Genomic DNA, 23,615 nt, shown 5'->3' on the forward strand with positions numbered 1-23,615 from the left:
CAGCAAGTTACTTCTGAAACCTGTGGTCTGTTCTTTGTTGGACGCTCTCAGTAAGTCTCTAGCCATGCTGCATACAGCATATTTGTCTGAGGAACATGTATGCTTTGAATTTAATTTCTTCAGATTTCAGACTGCTAAGTAAACCAAAACAAGATCTCTGTATTTAGAATCATAGAATCATAGAATCATAGAATTACTCAGGTTGGAAAAGACCTTGAAGATCATCAAGTCCAACCGCAGCCTAACTCTGAATTTTCAAGTATACCTGTATAAGGGGCCAAACTCCACAATTAGGACTCTGTTTTTATGTGATACATTGGTGCATATTTTAATGATATCCTTTAAAAATCAAACTTAGGTCAGCTTGTGTTTTGGGATTTCATTTTGGTACCCCCACCGTAACTGCTGTGTGAATTATTTACACTCATTTCAGACAGATGGTTTATGGCCATTAAAAGCTAAATTTCTGTATTGCTACTGCAGTTGTTATTTCAGAAGTATCACTGAAACTATGATTCTACCATGCCTCAAAAGCGGGGAGATGTTAACAAGCAGCAATTATGAAAGATTGCTATGAGCTGCTCGCAGTGTAAATATTTCCTCATGGTGCTGACATGTGATGAGTGTAAGAGGGCTCCATTCTGCTCTTGAGTGCAGACGTGGAAATTTACCAGGTGCATCTAAACTAAAAACAGCTCACTTTTTCAGTATTAAGGTATCTATTATTTACTGTCTCTCAGTAGGAGTCTTTTGTTCTGTCACGCTTCATGCATGTGTTGGTGCTGAGAACTTTTAAGTGACTGGGGTGGAAGTTACGTGTCCTGGGCAGAGTGCAGCAAGGACGCTGCAGTGTCCCAGCAGAGTGTTTAATGGCAGCTTGGGCAGCACTGCAGCACTGTGCCATGGAGACGGCCCTGACACGGGCAGAGATCCCATAGGGAAAAGAAGAAAGGAGGTGGTCATGTAATTGAAGACTATACCATAAAGCACATGCACCAGTGGGTGTAATTATGGTTGAATGTAATTATGTGCCTCCTAACCTTACGTACCTTAATTATAGCACCTCCTAATTCTTTGAGTGCTTGCCTTGGAACTCAGTCTGATGTGCTCCGCTGGCCTACAAAACACAGCACAGCTGTGCCTCTCTTATTGCTTAAGATGGTTACTTGGTTAATGCAAACATTGGTGAGTTTTTTAGTATATATTTAACTTATTGAAACTAGATAGTGAGGAAATTTGGCAGATGACTTCGACGTGGAGCTGTTGCTGGGAAACTTGGCCACTGTATTTCCCTGGGCAGGGAGAGCTGTGCAGGATGTTCAGGAATCTAGGGGTTTTCTGAGAGCCATTTTGAAAGTTACCCAAACCATGTGCAAGAGCAGAACCATCCCCAGCAGCCACAGCTGGCAAGGCCATTCACTTCAGCACTTGGTTGGAATGGTCTTCCTGTGCTCGCTGTTGCTGACTCCTGTGGGAAAACCCCTCGGGCCTTCCCTGCAGTGAGCCGTGACAAAACGTGAATGTCTCCAGTGTGCACATGGCCCAGGGGCTCTATCAGAAGGCAGAGAAACGTTCCACCCACTGCCGACTTTTCCTTGTAGCAGAACTTGGCCTAAACCTCACGTTGATTTGAAAGCACATAACGGCAATAGACATGGAGATGGATGATGAGAGATGCATCTGGATGATATAATCTTTCATCCCAACAATATTTCTACGACAGATAACAGCAGGAATGAATACAACAAGCCCTTTGGGTTCTGGAGTCTCAAAGAGAAATTCCTGTGCAGAACAAGAGGACCGATGTTCTACTTCACCCCAGAGCATTGCTTGTCACTGTAAGATGTCCTGAAAATTCCAGTGCATTAGAAAAAGCAGAACAACAGTGATGCATGGCTTGAAGTAATGACCTGGTATTTGGGTGACAGTGAAAGACCGCCCCATGCTGTGAATCCTGCTGGCTATTGAAGTGAGGTGAGAGGTGCAAAGGAGCCTTGTTTGCTCTGCTGTGCTCTGATGGGCTCTGTGAGCAAGGAAATGCCCTGGGGTGGGTAGGCAAACAGGAGCTGATGGTGCAGGGCAGGACCCCTCATGTACAGCAAAGACACCCCCAGGAACACAGCTTTAGTTTGGCTGGATGCTTTGGTATGTATTCATATTGTTAAGATCCACTGGAGAGCCAAGAACTCTATTACAAAATTACGCATACAGTTTTCCCCAAACTTTCCTCAGAAAGCCCATTTGTTTCTTTTGAAGGTGCACCTTTCTGCTCCCTATCCGTGGCAGAACCTTCCGGTCTGTATCTGTCTGAACATTAGTGCTGTTGAAAGCAGTAATAATGATGCAACCAACACTTCACTGGACACTGAAGGTGAGCTCGGTACAGCCAAAAGACAAGCAGACTGTTGTGCTTCAGATAGATGTGAAATCATACAGCAGGAATTCAGATCCCCTTCTCTGTAGGTGAGGAAACCTGTGGTGGCTTTGGGATGTCTGTAGGAACTGCTGCAGATTGCTGTATGCTCCCACGCACTTCCTGCAAGCAGGTGGTCCTGGTGGGCACAGAGGGAGTTCTGTTGTCTTGTGCATTTTGTACAAAGAAGGAAAGCAGTGGTGCGCCCAGAGTGGCTGCTGTGCAGCGGCAGTGAACGTGTCTGTTGAGATTTCTTCCTCTCTGGTATCTTGAGACCTGTTGTTCTAATGACTTCTCTTCCCTCCCCCCCCCCCCCTCCCCCCCCCCCACCTCCCCTTGGTTCCCTCTGCAAACTTTCATGGAGCCACCCCCAGGCTCCATGTTTGTGCCCTTTCTTCTGGCTCTTAGAAGCTCAGGAGTGAAACTGGAGCAGCAATTCATGGCAGAGAGGGGGAGCTTCTTGTTAGCGACGGGGGAAGAAGGCAGCAGGAATCCACTGCTCCACCTCTCCAAAAGTGCTTCCCTTCTGTGTGCCATCCCCATGCTGATGTCTGAACCAGCGCCCCTCTGGATGCCTGCTGCTGTATTGCTGAGTTCGAACTGGACAGTTTCACCATCTGGGGGCTCAGAGGAGAGCTAATCTCCTGAGAGGTGAACATACTAATTATGTTGGTAATTACTGTAAAGCCTTTATCCCGCTTTTGCCAGTACCCATTGCCATGGTGACGGCAGCAGGTACAGCGGCATGCCGCAGAGCCCTGGGCGGAGGGTGGGGAGCTGGTATTCCAAGTGCTTCCAGATTTTACAACACTCAAGATGTTTCTTTGTTGCAATTGAAACTTAAAATATCAAAAAGCTATCAGAGAAATACAAATCTCTTTGTGAGCTGCACGTTCTTTCCTAAAATATCACTTCTGTGGGTAGGTGCACTGGCAGGTCCTGCAGGCTGGTCTGCAGCCAGAGCCCTCAGGGGTGCCCTGTCTGACTCAGCAACTGCTTTTCTGCTGCCTCTTGGGCTGAGAACAACAGCCCTGCCACTTCCTGGCTCTCAGACCCTGCCTGCTGGGTGAACTTGGAAAAAGAAATTCCCACCAGTGCCTCAAGTGTGTCTGAAATGGTAAACAGACCGTGCTCGGGCTGCTTTGTAGTGACCTGCAGCCCGTGTTCAACTTGTCCTGGCTGCAGCAATTTCCAAGGTAGTTAACGTACTTGTGCTCAACAGTGCTTTTTCCCACATACTGTAAATACCAATCTTTTACATTTTCCTTATAAAGATGAAATGGTTCAAATGTGGAGACTTGTTACCCAGGTGCCAGGCAAAACCAGTGCTCCTCCTGCCACTGCTGCACACTGCACTGCAAGTTCTGGAGTAGTGAATGAGAGAAAGCAGTTGGGCACCTCCTTGCTGCCTGAGTGAGTTTCAGAGCTCACAACAAGCTCCAACAGGAGCACACCAACAGTGAGAGTAAAACGTTCTGTCTCTGTAGACAGGGATGTTTATATGGAGTGTGTTAAAAATTCTGTATCACAGTGAAAAGGGGCTGTAGGGATCCTGTAACTGATTCCTTTCTCAACACTCTGGAAATATTAACAACCAGAAATACTTAACCCTGCAGTAGGGCAGGGAGGGTCATACCCGTGCTCTCAGGATGTTGGTGCTGTGCAGCCTGCTTTCCTTGGCACCTTCCTCTGACTAAGACATTACTAAGTACCAGAGTTTGATGGGGTGTGTGTGTGGAGACAGCAGCACTGGGCTAAGACATCTTGTGCAATCCCCCTTGTCCTCATTTTGTTTCTCGTTTTGCTGACATCCATGTGCACACGCCGAGGAGATGTGGTGGCACTCGTGTGTCGCTGTGTGGCTGCACACTGGGTGCTCTGCCAAGCAGGGGGATGTCTGTCTGTCTGACACATGCTCCAGCTCAGGAGGAGCTCCGTGAGAGCAGAGGAGGGTTCTAGACATGTGAATGCTGATCCTTCATAAATGTGCACAACTGCAAAGACAACAAGGCTCCTCTGAGCAGGGCAGCTTTACAGCCTGATCTCCATCTCCCAAAAACTCAGAAAGATCTCCACAGGAAAACAAGGGTAAATGAGGGCACATGATGTTGTTTCACATCCTCACAGAGATGGCTGTCATCCAAGTTTCCCTCACAGAAATATTTAGCAGAGCTTTGGATCCAGTACCCAAGGTAACCCAGGGATAGCACGCATAAAAGTGCCTACATAAAGACATAGTGGAGTCAAGGATGGTTACACACACGCGTGCACACACACAAACAGACACAAAACTGACCTGAAACTGAGAAACTGAAAGATCTTGTCTGTACAACAATGTACTCATCTTCAATTGCCCCCTGCAAAGCAGGAACACAGCTGCTGTCTGAAGGTGCAGTATCTGACAAAACAAGCATGCAGTCAGCTGTGTGGGAGAAGGGGATGGCTAATCTAGTCTGTCTGACACCTGAAATGTGTGTGTAGTGATCAGTGATCGGGCTGACTCAGCTCTGGGTCTCTGTCTGAAAGCAGAACTCTTGCTTAGCAGCAGTAGGGGAAGCTGAAGGAAAGGAGTTGCAGGAGGGACTGGAGAGCAAACAGTGTGAAAAGTGAACAAGGACCCACTTACTGACAGGGAGAAGCTGGTATGCTGGGGGATGGGAGAAGACAGGACCTCTTTGCAGCACGTGATGCAAACTTCAGCACTTCACAGAACCATTTCCTTATTCTGGCACTGGTGTGAAAGTTTCCTCCGCAGAAACAAGCCAATGAGTGCTGTCAGGACTGACCACAAACCAGCAAGATCCCACTCTGCCCAAGCTGCAGCTCATGACCCAGTGGAACATAGTTCCCCTGTTTGTATTTGCCTTCATTTGTAGCCTTAGCAGTGAGGCCCGGGAGCTGCATTGTATGATGACAGAGCCATTCACCTGAGAGCTGCTCTTGCCCTTGAGTGTGTTCCTGCAGGATTTTGTTTATTCCCTTTTTGCCTCCCTGAGTGCACGGCTTTTTGTACCTTTTAGAGGAAGCTGTGCAACCACCTGTTCTAATTGGCAGGCTGAAACTGGCTGAATATTTCTTTCTCACAGGCCTGAGGCTGGTGTACAGGGAAGAAAACAGCCAAACACAGCCATGTTGTGCTCTCAGCCACCTCTGAGCAATGAAGTGCATCATTAAAGGCTTTGGGTGGCGGATGGCTGACAGTGCCCACGCATAGGCTCTGCCAGGCAGGTTCTGAATGGCCAAGGAGAGAGAAGATGAGCCTTTCTGCAGCTCCGCCAGTTAGATATTGACATAATGTTTAGATGTCACGAGTCTGCAAGTGGGGAAACTTATCCGGTTTATCAAGCTGAGTTGCCTTTTTGTCTGGTTATCTTGTCTCATTTTCTGGCTAGGTGTATGCAGTTTGTGGTTTGCCTCTGGTCTTCGGAAGGGAGGAGGGGAGCAGTGTGGCTGCTTTGATGTCTGCAGCTCTGGAAGACTCCGACTCCTCCTGTTTCTGTGCCCCGAGGACAGCCCTGCACTACTGCAGCACCATGGGACAGCCCAGCCACCCTGGCGACCTGAGTGTTGGCCTTGGCTTGCTGCCACCACCGAGCCCTGTGCTGGGTGACTGTGCTGCTTCTGTCCGTCACGTTTCCTGCAGCGTCTCATCAGGCGCTGGCATGAGACCAAGAAGAGTTCAACAACTCTGACAGCTTCCTCTAACACTCCAGTATCTGTTATTTGTACCGCAGCGGTGCAGGGAGTGCTGCTGCACTACCAGTACAGAATGAGGGAGGCTCCTGTCCCGGACTGCCTACAGCTCAGAGCAAGAGGGATTTACTGGTTTCCTGTCACAAATGGTCTGTGCCAGACTGGGATACGGAGTTCAGAGCAGCTAAATCCTCAATCATGAATTAACAAGATTATCCTTTCACTCCAAAAACAAGATTGAGAGAGATTCTGGTAATAGCAGCCCTGCTCCCCAGCTAAATTACACCGAGTTTTTTGGGGACTGTAAAACATGTAGGATTTACACTGCATGTACATTTATTAAAAAATAAATACATTAAAAAACAAAACAAACAAAAAAAACTCCAATGATAAAGTGTAGTGCTACTATGGCTATACCGATAAAACCACAAGTCAAATGTGAGGCAGTTTGAAAGTTATGCGCCTGACATGTCTTATTTTTAATAGCTTCCGTGACATCATGGATGCTTTCATAATTGGCGTAACTTGTTCCACAGTGGAGCAGACATCCTGGTACTCACACACCCGTGCCACACTGAGCAGTTCAGCAAAGTGGTGTGCCCTGACACCAGCCCTGCTGGTGTTCTGGGTGCCGTGGAGCAGAGTGGGTGGATCACCTGCAGGGAAGGCTTCCAGTGGGTGAGTTTCTGGGCACACAGAGTGCTGCAGAGTGGTTCCTGGCACGGGCACCTCAGGATTACCATACAGACTCTTCCTGATGTTTATGGGCCTGCCTGTGTGAAGGATTGCTTTAGACACAAACAGCATTCGATGATGGGTCAAAATAATTAATTGTGTTGTGTAAAGGAAAGGTCACAGACAAGTACTGTGTTTAAAACACATCTCTGGCAATGACATCCAAAGCCCAGCACGGAGTGAAGCTGATCTCCCACAGAATCCCAGCACAGGCCCTCCCTGGCACCTTCCGCTTCACTGCCCCTCCCAACAGGCCCGCTCCTTTCCTCACAGCGATCCCATGCAGACTGACAGCCCTGGTAGTTTTTAGGGCCTGCTGAGAAGGGAGCAGCAGAGTGGCTGCTCAGATACCAGGTTCTTGCTGGTGTAATGGACAAGTCACAGCATGTGCACGTCTTTGAGCAGGCCTCAGGATGACTGTAGGGATGAACCTCTGCATGGCTCCTTCCCAACCATTTTGATCAGGCCGTGGCTGTATCTCAGCACGATCACATTGCTGCCAGGGCTGCCAGGGGCCCACGCTGCACCTTCCTGTCCTCGCAGCATGACACATGTATCTGTCAGCTTCATGTGGCAGCATGCTCTCCTGGTGTGGGGGCACGCGTCCTGCCACGCCTGCCTCCGTGCCCTTGGTGGCACCTGTCCCCTGTTGCTGTGGCTGGGGGTGTGCTCACATGGGGCTCATGCTGTGGAAGAGCTGCCTGTGTGGGGTTTAAATGCGGTGTGGGCCCACTCCTCCTGCCTCACAGGAGGCTTCTGCAGGCCTGGCCCCAGAGCACTCCATTTCTGCTCCAGGGTTTCCTAGGTACAACAGGGGCTGTGTCCAGGAGCTGCTGCACTGCAGAGCACAGCCCTAGGGAGAGAGGAGACAAAAATGACCTAATTGTAAGAAGTTTGCTTGAAACTCATGTGCTGAGAACATGAGCTGTGGAAAGACCATCTTGAATGCATTTATCCAGCTGGGTCTGCACTCTCATCAGTATTTGTCACATTGAAAAAGAACATACTTTCAATCTGGTGAAATTAAGTAGTGAGACTAATCCACCCTCCCTCCTCTCTGTAGTGCTCAGTCTGGGTCACTGAGCTGATTAGAATGACTTTCATTTATTTAGAGCAGATAGTGAGGATGAGGGAAATCAGTGCTGTACTGCTAATGGATGGCCAACTCCCATGTTGTGTTATCATCTTTCCAGAGTAAGGAATTCTCACTTTCCCAAAGCAATACATTTTCAGGTGTTTGAACTCACTTTTGCACTGTAATATTCCATTGTTCTTTTCCCAGTGTTCATCATTTGCCTTTATGATATAGAATCATAGAATTACTCAGATTGGAAAAGACCTTAAAGATCAAGTCCAACCACAACCTAACCATAGTACCCTAACTCTAACAACCCTCTGCTAAATCATGTCCCTGAGCATCACATCCAAACGGTTTTTAAATACATTCCAGGATGGTGACTCAGCCACCTTCCCGGGGCATCCTATTCCAGTGCTTAGCAACCCTTTCAGTAGAGAAGTTTTTCCTGACAGCCAACCTAAACTTACACTGGCCCAATCTGAGGCCATTTCCCCTCATCCTGTCACCTGTCACCAGAGAGAAGAGACCAACCCCGCTCTTGCTGTAAGCACCTTTCAGATACTGGAAGAGATCATTAAGGTCTCCCCTTAAGCCTCCTTCTCCCCAGACTAAACAGCCCCAGTTCCCTCAGTCTCTCATCATAAGGCATATTCTCCAAGCCCTTCACAAGCCTCGTTGCCCTTCTTTGGACCTGATCCAGCACCACAAAATGCAGGATCTGACACTTGGTGCTATTGAAACTCATACAGTTTACCTTGGACCATCGATCCAGTCTATCCAGGTCCCTCAGTAGTGCCCTTCTCCCCTCAGGCAGATCAACACTCCCTCCCAACTTGGTGTCATCTGCAAACTTACAGAGGGTGCACTCAATCCCCTCATCAAGATCATTAATAAAGATGTTAAATTGATGATGATGATGATGTTCATCAAAGGTTGAAATTAGGAGCAGACTTTGCCCTTTTGGTGTGCTGCAGCCCTGGCCTTGATCAGGGATGGGTGAGCCCAGCAGCCTGGCATAGGCCCAATGCCCGCTCTGTCCCAGCAGTGCACTGTGCATAAACCCTGTCTGCACCGGGGGCTGGAAAAGCTCCCTTCATTTTCACAGGGAGCTTTAGCTTTGAAATCTGGGAGGCTACAGGGAAGAACCTATCCAGATTGTGCTGTCATAGCCAAGCTTTTTGCCAGCATTTTGATAGAGCATATATACCTTTAAAGCCTTGTCTCATTATGCTCATTCCAGAACTATTTGCGTGGAGAGGCTTTGATTCTGCATGACTGCATAAACTGTTGGCACAAGATTCCTTTTTTTTCTTTTCCAAATCATTGTTGTACATGGTATTAATGCTGAATCTTAAATTACCCTGCATATTTGTCTGACAATTCTATATTGTATTTTGGTCTAAACATGCCTTAATGTCAGACTTTTTTTATTTGCAGTCCACTTGTTAAATTCTCTCTGTTTGGAAAATTACACATGAACTCTGATGACAAGATCCATACTTATTTTAAAGATATAAGTGATTTAAAAGGGAAGACTTCTGAAGCTGAACACATATGCCAGAGTCAAAGCTCCCAGGAAATTTCACAAGCTGTTGTTATTAGCTATTAGATTAAAATAAGTTAAACACGTTTCTGAAATTCTCTGGTACATGGAAACAAAATATTTATTTCAATAAACTCCTACAGCAAGAGCATCTTGAAACTGAGGTTAGTGAACAGCAGCCAGGAGTATTATAAATAGCTTAAAAATACATATTCACCTGTTTGACTGTAGGAAATTCGCTTCCTCCCTGGGAGTATTTTAGAGAAGTAAAACCCCTACATGCCCAGGAGTTCAGTGAGCACAAGAAAAACTTTCAGGCACTTCAGTTTAGCCCACATTAATTATGTGCAGGCTGCTCTGGTTGACTGATGGCTGTTTCACGACTCTGTGCTCACACCTCCCTCAAAGTCCTTTTCTCCTCAAAGCCAGCAGAATGCACCAATACTTCAGAGATCAGAAAAAATCAGGTTTGGAATGCAGGGAAACTGTAATCGTGGTAATAAACTATCTGGGACTTTTATTGTTTTGCATGGTGACTAATTTCACAGCTATGTATGTGATTGTGGGTATTTGTCTTTAGTATGGTTTCTAAGACCTCTGCAAAATCTGCTGTTTCCTTCTGGAGGCCAAGTGCAGCATCACTGTTGTAGATAATGGTGGAATGCACAGAAAAACAGCTTGGGAAAACAAAACAAAACAAAACAAAACAAAACAAAACAAAAACCCCACAATTCTTGATGCACAATGGCCAATAAAAGCAATGGTGACCCTTCTACCTTAGTGCTCCAGTCCCTTCTGAACTGAATGCTCACTGAAGCAGCAAAGAATTATGAGGGGTTTTTTTTTTAAGCCAATAAATATTAACTTTAATTTGCATGTGAACTTTTAGTAATTTGGTGGATCTTTATGATTGAGAAAAATATTCTGGCATATCTTTTAAATGTGTGGTAATGCCTCAGCATTGTTGTTCTATTCCTTACCTCATTTGTAAGAGCACTGTACGGACTTTAGATTTGGAAGAGAACAGTGTCTGTTTATTGTAATTTTGAAACCTGCTTTCCTGTGTCCTAGATGTTTATTTCTGAATAACCCATGAAATCTAATTACTTGTAATTACACAAAAATGTAAGTATATGTTCTGCTTTCTTTCTTCTGATGATCAAAAGAGGAATTCCTGTTCTTACAATATTACCTAAGTTGCACTAACATACTTACCATAAGCCCACATTTTTTAGCCAATGTGAAAAACTTACCACTTTGTTTTGCTTGCATAAAAAGCTGTGCAAATGGAATACGTATCCAGAAAAATATTTTGCTGGAGAAAATAATACAGGGGCTTGGGTAGCAATGCAAACAAAGGGAATGGAATTAATGGGTTGCCTCTACCTCTTTTCAGCATATCATTCAGTACCTTCACTTGTGAATGACTACACAGTGTTTTGCAGTCAAAATGCACCATACGAAAGAACTCAAAGCAAATGTAATTATATATTCACTGTATTATCTTTAGCTTTATTGCACTAAGAAAGCACATTCCTTCTCCATTCTAGCCTAAAGAAAACCGATTCTTTACAATCCAAACACCCATTTTCAGTAACAGATCTAAATGAGTCAGTCTTTTCCCAACTAGTAATTGGGTTTAGAAATTCACAGTATTTATTGCATACCCTTATTACTGTAATTGTTAATTTAATTTTAGGTCAGCAGGAAATTCCCGGCACTAATTGGTGCTCTCAGGATCTTGGGAGCATGGTTTAAATGAGAAAATCCAGCATACCCTTTTTTTTGAAAAAAACGATCTAACATGCTGGAAATGAAAGGCAAAGCTTTTAAAATTGCGTATTTAATATGAAAATCTAAGGTAATAATAGTTTAAGTGATATTGTTTTTGTGTTTTCTAGATGCAGACTAATGTAATATGCACAGTAGTGAACTTCCTCGTAACTGATAAAACTTTTCAATGCAATTTTGGGTATCAGTGAGTCTTCGATGAGCTTATGTTGTTCAGAGAGCAGTCTGTTCAGTCACTTTGTCCATGTTAAGCTCTCTGGTTTGGAGGGATGGATGGCTGTTTCTTAATGAGATCCTGCTAGCATTTTTACAACTTCTTTTGAGGACACATTTTTAGGGATAGAAATTTGGGCATACAATGAAAGTTCATTTCTGACCTTTGTTTGTGTGCACTCACCAGAACTGGCAGCTTTCAAACTTCTGCATTTCTTTCACTTTCCCAACAGCACTGCTGCTGTTACGGTAAGGCAGCAAACATTTTCTGTGCCCACTTGTCACATGCAAAACTTTCTCTTACTGTAAAATAACAGTATTAACTACATGCAGATGAACATCAGATTGATTTCATACACTCATATCCTTAGAAACGGTGTTTTCATTCAGGATAGTTTTCTACACTCTAAAAATATGTAGATATAATTATCTACTTGTGCTTCTTTACCAAGGGGCATCTCATGTGAGAAATAACAGTGACACATTGCTGGAAAAGTAAAGGGGACAGACTGTGTTTATGTATGATTACATCGAGCTCATTTTTTCACTGCTGTTTTCACTTTGTGCTTTTGTAACTGAAAGTTGACATCTATGCAAAAATGTCAGTGTGGGAGAAGGAAACAGGAGAGCATTTCTGTGTGTTATTATTCTCCTAGAAGCACAAGGAGTTCATTTTAACTTATGTTTGTATTATGTAAATTGCCGCCAATGGAAATGGGAAGCTTACAGGACAAATACAGACCATTCCAGGTTGTTCTATAACTGCTTAACAACTTGCCCACTCTTAATACTTTTATCAGCAAAGTTTAGCAAGCAGCAGTACTGTATCAAAGCAGAGTATGCCTGGTGGATGTGTTTTACAATTCTGTGCCAGCTGCACAGAGTTAGTAGCCTCCAAGAAGATGCTCTTTTTTGAAAGAAGTGTAACACTGTCAGCTTCAAAATTTATGAAAACGTTCCGTGAAAAGCAAACGAGATTTGCCAAATTTTTGAACAGAACGGAGTATTTCCACTCTTTAAAACATCAAAACAATGAACAACAGTGAATGGTAATAAAAAATAATGAAGGTAGCAAATCTCACATAAATTAAAAGTAGTTATTATATTATTCATTAGTCAAGCAACAATAAATGCAAGAAGTGCGCAAAACATAAAATAAATAAATAAATATTGTTACGTGTGTATACAGTTTAGTACTTCAGTAAGCTAAGAAGTGGCAAGTTACACACAAAAGTAAGAGTTGGTGCCATATGATTCATGTAATTGCCTCATCTTTACAGTTTCAGGAAAAGAAGTAATACTGAACACCTGGCTAATTAATTTCAAGCATGAGAGAAGCACTGAAATATATTCCAGTTAAATTCTTCAAACTGGACACTTGACTGGGAATTTGTGTTCTGAATGTAGCTTGCTAACTCCAAGTAAAATGCCATTAACTTAGACAGGTTTTGGTTGCTGCACTATGCCACTGGCACAATTGGTTTTTCCTAAAGTTGTGATGAGAATTATTAACTGGCATAAATTAGCAGACTTCTAAAACCTCCATTGTAAATGGCTTTTCTGTGAGCAAGAAATACAGCTCTATACTGAAGTATTTAGGAATTTTACTTTCCATAAAACGAGTGGAATGAAATGCAAAAATACTTTTATTGGACCTGGGTTCCAGCCTTTTATTCAGAAATCTCTAATACATATTCAGTCTTTAATCCTCAAGTGGCTGTAAACAACCACAAGGCTCCAACAAAGCTCCAATAGAGCAGTGTCAGGCCAAAAATGGGAAAGTACTGAAATACCATTTGAATCTTTTGCCAGAAGTCTCAAAGACTTTTCTGTTTGTTTGTTTGTTTGTTTGTATGCATTTATTTCATTAAGTGGACTGGGATATTTGCATAGGCTGAGGGTTTTCTTTTTGGAGTGATGTGCTAGTTATTATCTCCATTGCTTCTGTTCTCTCCTTACTCTTCCCTTCTTTCTGTCCCTTCATTTGTTTACCTCCCTCTCCTTTACTGCCTTAATATCTTCTCCCTCTCCTTTATTTATCTTGATCTCCTTTTCCATCACACAAACACTTCTGCTCTGCAATAAAGCTGTAAGGGGAAAACCTTAATCTATCTTAAAGACACAGACTAATTGATGAGGAGATTGTATGATTACTGTCGTTCCAGTGGAAATGGGCATGGCAGCATCTGCCTCACATAGTGTTCACCTTAATTGCGTTTCCCAGCTTTTGCTTCTGAATGATTTTGTAGAATGCCTGTTTATTTGCAGTCTCTATGCTACAACATGAGTTTGCCTCCTTTAATTTCCTTTTTCAGCTGCTCCCTTTTTCTCCCAAGGCTTTGAGAAGACCGCTGGATATATTTTTGCTCTGTATGATAATATCTACTGTTGTCTATCTTCTCCATCTCTTCCCCGCTGTAAATTATTGCATACTAGCAGTTCACATCCATTTCCTCAGTAGCCACCAATAGATATGACTTATTAAAAATTACTTCTCAAGTTTCTCAGTGTCAGCAGCTCCTCCCTACCTTGTAGCCTTCTTAATTGATTTCTCTATTTGCATTTCTTGCCTAAGAAGTCACTCCCACAATGCTCATAGTTCTGGTCCTTCGGTTACAAGAGAATTAACGTATGTTTTTTTCCTCATTTCCAGAAGCCTGTATATACAGTCAGCATGACTGGAATGTGCTAGTCTATGCTGTGCATAGGAAAGCAGTACAAATGCTGGGGCAGTTACATGATGTTTGGATGTGTGGGACTTCTATCCAGCTTGCTCCACCATGGCCTGCCTGGACTTACTTTCCTTTTCCCAAGGCAGCATTCTTTATCTGGGACCAGTTTATACATCCTTCATAGGCCAGTCCTTCTCTGAAGTGTCTGGAGCTAAACTAATACATTCAGTTCCAGTGGGAGATAAAGGTCTTCATTATTCAGTGGTGGCTGAACACTCCCCTTTTTATTGCAGTTCAGTGAATAAGAGATAACTCAGCACTGCGCTCCAGTTGATTTCATTCTTCATGGAAACTATTATGGGATGACAGAATTCATAGGAAAGGAATGGAATGGTCTGCATATTTGTGTGTGAAGGGGAGTATTGTGGCAGAAAGAAGTAAGAAAAATAAGATGATCGTTCGCCTTCTGAAAATAATATGTCCAACATTCTTCCATATTTAAAATACCTTACTCATTTTTTATAGCATCATGTTGATGATTGTGATCTATCAAAAGTAAAATGCTTTCCATATTGAACAGGGAGTGATAAAGAGAATGTTTTCTGTATGGGATGGAACCAAAGACATCTAATGTCTTCTGAAGAGCAATAGCTGGGAAGGCATGGCTTTCCATGCTGGAGAGAAGAAGGGCAGCTGTAAAGTAGTAGTTCTGGCATCTTGAATTCCATTTTTACTGCCTAAAGAAAAGCTTCAACTTTCCAGAGAATCTCTGTTATTCAAAATATCAACAGCTAACAATGGTTTGTCCCTCTTATTTGTGCATCACTATAATCCCATAATTTGACTTCTCAGGATAACTGTCTAATACCACCTCAGAAAGTTAACTGAAAAACTGATTTCAACTACAACAACTACAACAAATAATACACTCTGAAAACGGTAATGTTAAGGATATTGATCAGACTAGGGGAAACTCCAATTTAGATCATAAACCCTGTTTTTCACCCTATTCACTGAACGCATTCATATTTTCAAAGCTGGTTTACCCTGAGGACCATGGTCAGAGAGCACTAAAGCCATCCCCTGAAGCCTGTGAGGTGGAGGAAAAGGCTTTCTGAGGAACTTAATTCTAACAGTGTAGGATGATCTTCAGATGAGTGATGACAAGACAGCTTTGACTCGTTTGCTGAAATACAGAGATTTCCAAGAGTTTTCCCTGAGGAACTCAACAAGCTGACGGGAAGTGAGGAATGATAAAATCCATGTGTGGGAGGAGGAGAAGCAAGGGAAATAAGGAGTGTTTCCCAGTGAGCATCTGAGAGTGAGTGAACTATTACATTTGCTGGGATATCATTTTTAAACTGGATCTTGAAATTTCTGGCATGGTCACTGCCTGAAAAGTACAAATGGAGGCAACTGAGAAGAGTAATCAGGAATTCAGACGTCTGAAGGGGTGCAGCTGAATTCTAGGCGCAGAGAACTGTGAAAAGCCCACAGCAGCACTGCAAGCCGAACTCCTTCACCTGAGAACGAAAAGAATGCTGTCTCCTGTGTAACTTTTCACATTAACAGTGTATTAATCAGGCAGAAAAATACTTACTTGCTGATATTCTTTTCTCAGGATTTCTGGCACAAGTAGTCTGTAGGATTGGACAACTGAATGCTTATATGCACTCAGCCTCAAGATTCCTCACTGTCTGTAGTGAAATGACTTCAGCAAGTCCTTCCATGACAAAATATAGTCAGGCATCTGACATGGAAGTGCATATGAAGCAATGGTATAGGATTGAATTCCTCCATGTGGCAGAAACGGCACCCACTGACACTGATCTACACTCACTGAACACCGGTGGAGACCACAGAGTAGATGTGAACACAATGAGGGGTGAGCGCTGCATTTCAGCAGTGGCAGCAGTGGGTCACCTCAGCTGGCACAGATAGTTATCAGCACAGTGTGCAGGCTCATGCCCATTGCTGATGAAAGTGAACGTCTAATGGTAGTTACTGTGTTGAAAAATAGTGTTTTGTAGCTGAGAATTTATGCAATAGTGTCATCGTGCTCTCTGTGTTTGTTGTAGTTTCCGTGGAAATAAATAGAAGGCATTACTTTTTGCATTACGTATCTCATCTAGCATATTTCATATTTAGGCTGTAGCCTATTGATGTATATATAAGAACATATGTATGCAGAAATCTACTTATTAGTAGTTATATCAGAACATAAATCTACAGCTGAATTGTAAGCAATATAGTTCCTACAGTAAATGTGGCAAGGAAAAGAACATGACCATATCCTGGTGACTTCAGAGTTAGGAGATGTCTATGCAGATCTAAAATGCTAAACAGCCTGACAAGGGCAGTGTAATTCAACACATGAATATCTTAAAAAGTAGTTTATGAATGCCTTCATTCCAGCGGATTTATTTCCAAATTGTCTCCTGGTTTTACAGTGGACTAATTCAAGGTTTTTTGCTAATGGTAAAGAAAGAACTGAAAAAGTATACTGTCATTTCTCTTCTTTAATAAAACCATGATACACCTAAATCAATGATTTTTTAGGTGGAGGTGGTTGTTACGTGCACTCATGCTGACCTATACAAATCACTAGGATAGGGCAAACAAAATCTGAAAATATTTTAAAATGCCTCCTCCGTAACAGTATGCCAGTTTGTTCATCTGCTACTAGTGGGAAGGTGTTTGAGACAACTACACCAACAAACCAACTCTGTATCTAACATACACACATCTTTATCACTTGAGCTTCCCCACTGATTTCACTGCAAGTTCAGTATTTACTGTGTTTCCTGTACTAGAATGTCATCTTTCTAGATAACATGGCTGATGAAAAAAGAAAAGAAATACAGTGCAAACTACCCTGTATAGGAAACCACAGGTCAACACACTCTTCACAAAATCAGCCACCATGCAAAAACACTCTAGGAAAAAGTCTTTAAAAGTGCCCCGCAAGAAACAGGCTGTGCTTTTGAATTAGACAACACAATACCATCCATGATTCTAATGATGCGAAAACTCTCACAGTGTTGTATATTCCATATGTTTTGATGCTGACATATATATGTATATATATATAAATGTTAAGTAATTACAGCATCTACTAAAAAACATCCATGTAGAATTCTACAGGGTACTCTTTTCTGCCTCTCTTTTCAAACAGTGCTTCCAGTATTGAATTCATAGCCCGTAACAAATTGCCCTTGTACTAACAAATGCTCATCAAAACAAAATCTTGCCAGCACAGCAAATGCAAAATTCATGGATACCAACATATTTAACATAATTGATGTCAATGCCCCAAAGAATTATTAATTTCCATGCATCTTGCTTCTCTGCTTTAAAAAATGTGATATATTACACCAAACATATCAACTGCCCTCATGAGAGTTAGGTGTGTGAAGCTAATTGACCATTATTCATTACAATGAACTACAGGGATATCTGACTGAGGACAAAACACATCGAATCATAAGAGAATAGTTTTGAAGAATTAATTCTGTTGCTTGCACAGGACTGATCCTCATGGGAGATGTACAAATAATTTTCAATAAATGATCCTGCAAACTAAATTCCCAGCAACGGATAAGCAAATTGTAGGCTCAGTTGTGACACTGTTTTTAAAGCTTACCAGTTTCTTGCTGATTCATCCCATGTTAGCAACTGTTCTCTCTCCCACAGTTCAACTGATTAAAATGTTTTGTTATACTAAGAACAATCACATCTAACTTGTATTTAGTTTGGATTTTGCTACTTGTCAGATCTGATCAATGAATGTCAGCCAAGTCCTAAAGCTTGTTTGTTTTCTTCAGTTCTGTCCGTCCTTCTAATTAAAGATTATTACCTCTTCCACAAAACATGTCTCACTAGTACCATGGCATAATGTCCAGAGCACCACAATTACAGTCTTAAAATGCACAGAAGTTAGGTAAACTTTTAATTGGTACACTTATTCTCCCACTTTTGCAGAAAATGGAAGGGGTCTGGGAGGAGGAGAGAAATACAATGCATTTAGACTTTATGCAGGCAACTATAAGGTTGAAAAGCAGTGCCCTAAGGGCCTCATTACAACAACTGTAGTTCATACTGAATGTTTTTCATTGAATCTAAAGGCTTTTGTTCCACCTGTGTATAGATTTAAGTGGATTTGTCTCATCAATAGTAAAGAACAAGGCTATTTTTATTGCTAGGCTAATTTTTTTTGTTCAGTGCAAATTCAAAGGGACAACTTCCCCCCAAAGCAGCGCTTCTGCTTAATCCCAGTGTACACTAACAACAACACCGTGATGTGACGGTCATGAAAATATGTTGAGTTGCTGCTGCCATGATGCTCAGTTGTAGTCTCTGCTCTTTTGTTAATAGCACAGTTAGTTTGTTAGATTCCATCTATGCATTTTCTCAACCTAAGCTTAACTAAGTACAATATTTTAAGTATATTATTTATAGTAATCATATTACGGAATAATTACAGCTATAGACTGAAGTGTTCTTCTCAAAGCACTTGATAAATCTAGTTTCTGAGAGCATTTTCTTGTTTGTAGGTTTGGAAATGAGGTGATCCATAACTTTTTCACCTTTGTGGCCTGGAAAGTCAGTACTTCATTACTGATATGTAGCATATTAGTGATGTCTGCCAGGTGAGATTTGTCCTAAAATCTGTCCTTCTGATGGAGGAAATTAAGAGGTGGAACACACGGCTTAAAACATTTAAATTCTTACTTTAGTTTTATTGTTTTCCTGAGAACTAAGGACAGATAAAACCAACCAACCAACCAACCAACCAACCAAACAAACAAAAAAACAAAAGCCAAAAAACCACAAAAACAACCCTACATGTTCATCAACTTGGCACTTCAGAATTAATTTTTATGGGTTTTCATTAGTTTAAAAACATCAGTATTGTTAATTTTAAGCAAACTTACCACAGAAATTCTTTCCTCCCAGTAAAGAGAGAGGAATGATCATCTTCCTTCAGGATACAGCACAGCAGACTTTGGAAGAGCAATTTAACTACCAGAGAGATACTATGGAGTTACTACAGAGCTAGAACAGTTGACTTCTGATAGAATAGCTATTTCTGGTCTCTGGACACAAAAGCCCTCAGCAGCATTAATTGTGACACTTTTTGGATACAAAAATCTTTCTGAGGGCAGCTGGTAGGAGTTAATAGCAAAAAATATAAATAGCTCGTTTTAAGCACACCTTTGACAACTTCATGTTTAACTCTGCCTTTAGCAAGGCCAGAAGAAGCTCTGCGGGAGCTTCTGAGTGAGGGATTGATGGCAACAATCCACAGAGGTCCCTGTCCTCACACGACATGGCTGCAGTTTTTATTCCTTTCTGTTTGTTTTGACCAGAGCAGGATTTATGTGAGGGCATCAGCTGTCAAAACATGCTCTTAAGCTAAGAGGCTGCATGGCTTAAAGTCAGCGCTAAGGAAACTGTCCAGGAGCAAAGCAGTCCAAATCAGGGAAGTGTGAAGGTGCCTTAACTTTACCTTTTTGTCTTTTCTTCTCCTTACGAAGCACCATGCCAACTGCTCCTCAGCCAGAGTTCAGGAGCTCACCCATGGTAACCAAGGAAGAGAAATACAAACAAAAAGTCACAATTAAATGTTTAAAAATAACTCTAAAACATTCCTAACCATTTCTGGAATACAGTATATACAAAACAGGTTGTGGTGTTACAAAGGTTTCCTACTGCTACTTGCGTAATACTGTAACACTTAGTTACATAATACATTTATGTTCATTGCTATATTTGATATTTTACTATTTGAAAACAATAGGGCCCAGCATAGATAGAACTTCTTTGCATGGCACAACACTATTTAGTTGGTGCAAGTTTTTCACTGTTTCAACATTAAACTGAACAGAGATGATTTAATTAATGTCTCTAAAAATACAGGAGATAGGCATTATACACTAAGGAATTTGTAACTTTGAAGGGATCATGGACAAATATAAATTACAAAGTATCCCTAAAATAAATGGCAAAACGTCAATATGCACTAATTACAAAAGAGACCACCCAATGTCACTTTATGTCTTTTGGGTGATTATGACTTCCAGTAATTTTTAATATTTTCATTGCAATGATGTCCAAAAGTCCCAATTCCAACCAAGTTAAGATCCACTGTTCCTGTACCTCAGCATTTAATGAGAAGTGTTTACTCTGGAGGCCCTTCAGTCTAGTCAGAAAAGCTGAAAGACACAAATGTAACAAACATTAGTAAGAACGGGGAAAACCAGCAGTAAACACTGAGCAACTTTGTATGTGTTGCTTAGCTCATATGAACTCTCAAAAGATACAGATTCAGAGAGAGCTTCAGTTTAGTTTACTCAGTGTTTACTCACATTACTATTCCAAGGCAAAAACGGAAATTTCAATGAGGGAATTTTGGACTTTGTGTCTAACGTCAAGTCGTGTATAAAGAATTTGTTTAAACTTTCACTGGGATCGCTTGCGGAGTATCACTTGAAGGACTCATTATGTAACTCTATATTTTATACTTTGTGCACTTAATCTGTAATTACAGGGTAACTGGGATAACATCCCTGGGAATTAATGTTGCTGGGGACTCTGTTGAAGCTGTAATCTAAATACTGTCCTGATATTTATAGCACTTCTGAATCCCGGGGATAACTACTGGTATTTTCTTAGTTTGCATAGACAGTTGTATCTTGTCTGTGCAACATGTCTTCAGGAGCCACGTCCAGCTATCTATAGTTTCAGTGATCTTTGGCTAGGCTTTTATTTTTGATGGCTAAATCTGTAAGTGAAATAGTGTCTTACACTGAAACTAATGTTACAGCTATGGCAGATCCATCATGGGAACAATAGTTGCTATAAATTTCCCACACCCATCTGTTACCCAGCTGCATTGGTAAATGCATTGGGCAATTTGCAGCAAAGTTTGCCAAAGAACAATTTCACACCAATAAAAGCTACAATAATGTCATGTATAACACAGGTGCCTTGGAGAGTTCATGAGGGAGGACATCAGTTACAGAGAGGCATCCGTATATATTATGATAAAGATGGATTATTTGTTATTTGATCAGAATGATCAATGGTTCGTGAGATAAAATATTGGTAACTTTATTAACACACCAGTACAGCGTATTATGGTGGGAAATTCTAGATCTATCACTGTTTTTAACAGCAGCAGCTGAAGCTCTCAACCTTGGCCTTAGTCTGTAGCAGAGTTACTTAAGTAAAGCACCTTATCTAAACAACAACAACAAAGCGGTGTTTTTTGTTTTTTGTTTCGTTTTCTTTTGTTTCATTTAACAAAATCTGACTTAGTATGTTGTGAAATATGTATGCAATTTTATTTTTTACAAACTCTGATGGTTATATTTAATTCAGTTTAATTATTTAAATCCAGGCACAGCTGTAGTTCCTGAAGAGGACTGTATGCTCTGAAAAGATGGAGAGAGAATTCATAGAAGAGGAAAGAAACAATCAGTGTATATTATTACCCTAGTAGAAACTCACACTTGTTTTCTATATCTGGATACGAATTAAGTTCTTGAATGTGCAACTCCCACACACAGCTGAGAGGTTTTAAATAAGTAACAGTACTGTTAAACATAGTGGGCTTATATAAATATGTCCAGCTGTATGTTTCACAGCTGAATTTAAACATTTTTGCCCAACGCTCCATCAGAAACTGAATGAAGCAATTAATGATTCTGAATGGAAGACCACTAAAATTACTTTCAGCGAGCAGGAGGATTTAAAGCCTCTTCACTTTTTGTGCAACCTTACAGTCAGACACAGGTTGGTACGAAGCTGACATCATCAGTTGCTCACGTAAATTGGCTTTTTACAGCATTTTGTCCATTTTGCAGTGAGGAGGCATTACCAAAATACAGCTGAGCTGGTGGCAGTCCAGCAGAGAAGCCTAGGATTAAATGGGCACAGAAGCAGAAGACAATTAAGGAGCATAAGGTGAGCAGCAGGAAGATCCATCCCTGCTGCCAGCGGAGCGCTCTGCCTAGCGACTGAGTAAAACTGGGGCTCCAGGACTGCCACAGTGGCATATTGTGTACACCATGGGTTGTCAAACACCTCTTTCAAACAGCAGGAAATTAAACATAAAACATTCCCATCGGCACACTGGTGAGACCTAGCAAAGAGGAGGGAACACTGTATGATGCACCATGAAGCTGCTGGCTGCTTTTCCAACCTATTTGTACACCACTAGCTGCTGTGGTTAACAGCATTTCAGCACTGCTGTGCTATTGTACCAGGGGCTGACGTACCTAGACATACACTTGTATTACAGGCCTCTGAGTATGGCTGCCTGTGCATGGCACAGTGGGGCAGGCTGTGGATCTTCCACCAAGTTTCTCTCCATGCACTGGTCACTGGAGACCTCAGCCAGCACTGCCATGCACGCCAGACAGCCAACACCTACTTCGTGATCAGTATTTTCATCACTTTGAGGTAATATCTGTCATTATTAAATTAGGAACTTGAGCTGCTTATGTCCAATTAAACATTTGCCATTCAGGACTGAATTTGTCAGCAACTGACGCATTCCTTCAGGAGAATGAGGCCCGTCTCCATCCTCTCCAGTGCCTTCACCACTCACCCTTCTCTCTCGGCAGTTACCGGCTGCGGAAGGCTGTGGGAGATGGAGAGGTCAGCTTGGCCTAGCCAAATGTCAACCATCTGATAACGAGGCCCTGGAAAGGAGAGAGAAGGTCTGAATAAACAGGGGTGTTTTGTATCTCAGCATAAGATAAGCTCTCTGTTATGGAACTTGCTCGCTTTCTAGCCAATGGATTGTTAGTGGAAATGTACTGAATGCGCATGTTAGAATACCAGAGGCTTGTTTAGAAGAATAAGCAGGGATACACAAGCTGACAGGGATACACAAGCTGACAGGGATACACAGGATGATGAAGACGCACGTTATGACCATGATCATCACAGAAATAAACAAGTCTTGCTGGCACGAGCACCGTGCAGAGCGATGCTGACTCTCGACAGAAGGCAGCCCACCACGGCCCGGCCCGCAAACGCGTCCCGCTCCCCCCGCGAACCTCCCCCGCTCCTTCCAACGTCCCGCCCCGGCCCGAGCCCAGACAGCGCCCCCCGCCCCCACCTCGCCCTACTCCTCCGCGGCGCTCTCTCGCCCCCCCCCCCCCCGCGGGGCGTCATTGGCCTCTCGGCCCGTCCCTCACGACGCCCCCGGCCCGGGATTGGCTGCGCCGCCGCCTCCCGCTCTCAGCCCCACGCCGTCGCGGGGGAGGGGCGGCCGGTCGTGCTCGGCGGCGGCCGATCTGCGCGCCCCTCCCCCACCGCAGCCCAGCGTGTGCGCTCCCGTCGCGCCCCGCCCCTCCCCGCCGCCTCCCACGGCCCCGGCCCGGCTCTCGCCCCGCCCCCGCCGTGCCACCCCCCGGCCTGGGCGGCGGTGCGCGGCGCCGGCAGCCGCAGGGGCGCGGCGCGGCG

The 23,615-nt window shown here is 42.9% G+C and overlaps 1 long non-coding RNA gene across 1 annotated transcript; it reads right to left on the minus strand.

The window, feature by feature from the left end:
- Window positions 1-6,420: 6,420 nt before the first annotated feature.
- Window positions 6,421-23,393, minus strand: LOC140264412 (uncharacterized). Its single transcript, XR_011906050.1, has 4 exons — window positions 23,269-23,393; window positions 22,753-22,846; window positions 19,648-20,353; window positions 6,421-7,694 (listed from the first exon to the last, which is right to left on the minus strand). It is a non-coding gene; the product is annotated as an uncharacterized lncRNA (long non-coding RNA).
- Between the last annotated feature and the right edge of the window lie 222 nt (window positions 23,394-23,615).

This window comes from Excalfactoria chinensis, chromosome Z (genome assembly GCF_039878825.1).
Source record: "Excalfactoria chinensis isolate bCotChi1 chromosome Z, bCotChi1.hap2, whole genome shotgun sequence".
Lineage (NCBI taxonomy): Eukaryota > Metazoa > Chordata > Aves > Galliformes > Phasianidae > Excalfactoria > Excalfactoria chinensis.